Here is a 3,205-nt window from a genome sequence, read left to right as displayed (position 1 = left end):
CTAGATCACTATTACCATGTCCATGGGAATTAACTTGTGGCTTATAAGAAAACTCATATTGTAGAATACATAAAGCCTGGCTAATAATTTTAATCTCAGTTTATTTTGCTGCTTTTGGCAGACTATAATTTCCAGTGCAGTCATTTATAGGCTTTGGTACCGGGTTAGATAACCCTTAGTTATTGCGGGCTGATCAGGCCCTCAGTCCTCCAAGTGAGTGGATGGCGAAGGCTTAAATAAATGAGACAACTGAAATGAGTTCAGGGCTCCAGGGGGGATTAACTCTCTTATACACTTCGAGGATCTCTGGGTTGACAAAGACTTCTCTGGGAAGCCCACATTTATTTAGTTTTCAAACAAAGGAGGAGAATACTCAAGAAACCATGGGAAACCGGGCAGGAATTTGCCAAGTAATACATTATGTTAATTTAGGAGAACTACGTTATCTCCAGGAAAGCCTTCACAGCAGGAGTGAGATGCCTGCAGCTACAGTCTCCTTTAAGTTAATTGGGGTTGGAGCCAGATGTCCTCAGCTGTGGCCTTATCTTGTCCTTTGAGGCATCACAGCTTCACAGGCCAATACAGGCCTCAGTGGTAACCAGTGACCCATAGAGGTTATTTACTATATAAGTCCACTGCCCATCTTTAAACAAGGTGGCTAAGCTTCAGATAACTCACAAGTAAACACGGAAAGCCAATTTATTAATATAAAATCCTGCTCAGAGCTGCTTCGTAGTGGTCTCCAACACTTTGGGACCCCATTACTTGATATTTTATTTGCTCCATCTGAGCCCCAAACACAAAGCATTCCCTAGCCCAGTTAGATATTCTCTCCTACCTGGAAGCTTTTCAAGTTTTACTCTGTTGTGTTTGTGCATCTGAAGTTCCTGGGTTCCTTAACACCTCTAATCTCGCTACTGCTGCTTAAGATTTATTGTGATGATATTTGGCCTTCCCCTCAAACATCTCCTCTAGCAGACCAGCCATATTCTGCTCACCACTCTCCTGTTTGAAGTTTCAGATACACGAGTTTCTCTTTAGTTTCTATCCACAACCTTTACCTTCCTTGTACCTGGACCCTCAAGAAGGATCCTGGGTGAGGTGAAGTCCCAGTGATGAATAAATGGCTTCTGCAGGTTAGCAAAAAGGAGCTGAAAGTGAAACCACAGCTGTGACTATTTCCAGAGAAGTTTCATCAGTTTGCTCTGCAAGTGATGTCAGCTTTCGCCAGTGAGTGTGAGGGGTGGTCTTGACAAGGGGGCCTGTCTGGAGTTTCCTAGAGGTCTAGTCCCCTACCACATTTTTATCAGGCTCCTTGCTGGTCTAAGCTAGTGTTTTGAAATACTGACCCAAGTTTGTTGCCATCCTCACAATTACAATTTCACTCGATGCACCTTTTCTCCACAGTGGTGCTGGATCTTCACTGGATCTTAGAATCATAGATACTCTGGTTGGTAAGAAAATATAAAAACAGACTCTTAAATCCCATCTGCCTGAGTAGGACAGCTAATCACTAGCTAGCTCAATGGGGAATTTCATCCTGTTTAAGCATCCATAATCTCATCCCTCACTGGTCATAGTTATACTCCTACAAAAGCCCTCCATAACACAGCTTGAGTGCCCAGCTTCAGTCAGGAGTCCACAAATCCAGGAGAGGTAGAAAAAGTATAACTTTTAAGAGCTTGGTTGCAAAGAATGTGGCCTTTAAAGCCAAAGAGACCCGGATCTAAGCTTTTATTTTTTTAACTCTACCACTTCCAAGCTATGTGACCAAAAGCAAATGACCACCTAAGATTCTTCCCTCATTTCTATAAAATGGGCCCAACTGCGTCCTCTTCTTTAATTCACACAATATTCAGACCTCTCAGTACAGTATCAATAAACATTACTACTACTGTAATTATTATTTGCATTATGACATTTTTCAGCTAACCATTTTCAGCCTTCTCGATTTTAATTCTCCTGGACCAATTTTGAGTAATTCCTACTCTCCACAGCCAATCACACTCTCCTGCAAACAGTTAAGTTGGCATTTATCCTTCCACTGTTTTGAAACACGGTGTTCACGAAGGGTTTCACACCAGGTGGCTTCTGACCTACACAGGATATGTGCTATCTTGTCTCCATTGAGGCCAGTTTTCAACTGCATTGCACCACATCACCCCATTGACTCATAATGCTCACTCTTGACTAAAATCCGGGTGAGTTTTGCATGAGCTGTTTGTGATGTACGTGTTCCCCTTCCTGTGTGCATTCAGTTGGGTTTGTCTTTGAAAGAGCGGGAAGAAGCAGAGAGTATTTGCTTAGCATTTTATTCCTTCAGGTCAGCTCTCCAACCTATCTAGCTTTGCAGGCTACTAATTCTGTAGTTCATATTTAACCCTCCACTCTCACACCACCTCGCAGATGATGACTTGGCCTTGTTTATTCTAATACAAGTGATTCTTGAAATTCATAGCAAGATCACATCTTGATATATATCCCACATTCTCTAAGCTTTGTCTGAAGTCCAGAAGCTACAAAACACAGAGCTAGCTTCTGATTTTCCTCTGTCCCTAGCTTTATCCTCTGACAACTTGTCTGTAGCCTCTTCAGTAAGTGAGGATGTTGTCAGGTGACCTGCAGAGAATCTTCAAACTCTACTCTGGATTTGGTGGTTCAAGTCTGCAGATCCTGAAGCACACAATGAGGATGGCAACTCAGGAATCTGAGTTCTCCCAGCTCCAAATCATACTCATCTGTGACATACCCCAGAGGACATTTGGTAAGCTAAAGGGACAGCGGTGAGCCCAGAGCCCCACAGTTAACAAGAAGCGCCCTGAAAACTGTTTTCTGCCCTCCCCTGGGAAAGATGTCAAGGGCCATGAGTGAAGGACAAAAAGAGTGTCAGAAAGGAGAAGGGCTTCTCATCAAAGGTAGGAAGTGAAGAGGTGCAGATTGAGGTCTCTCAGTTGCTGCAGATAACTGGGGAAGGGGTGGGGTGTCTCCGCCCAGTGCTGGTGGCTGGGCTGTTTATCTCTAAGTAACATCAGCCTCAAGTAACAACAGCCACCTGCTTCTATTTCACCTCAGGGAGTCACAACAGGATGTGGTTTGACATTTGGCAGGTTCCATAAGTGGGATGCATGTGAAAAGCCCTCCCCCTCCCCCCTTCCGAGCATCAGGGGAGCCGCACTGGCCACATCCTGCCCTCAGCCCTTCCTAT

This window comes from Chinchilla lanigera, unplaced genomic scaffold (genome assembly GCF_000276665.1).
Source record: "Chinchilla lanigera isolate Chin_1 unplaced genomic scaffold, ChiLan1.0 scaffold00093, whole genome shotgun sequence".
NCBI classification, from domain to species: Eukaryota; Metazoa; Chordata; class Mammalia; order Rodentia; family Chinchillidae; genus Chinchilla; species Chinchilla lanigera.
Note: the sequence above shows the minus strand (reverse complement) of the source record.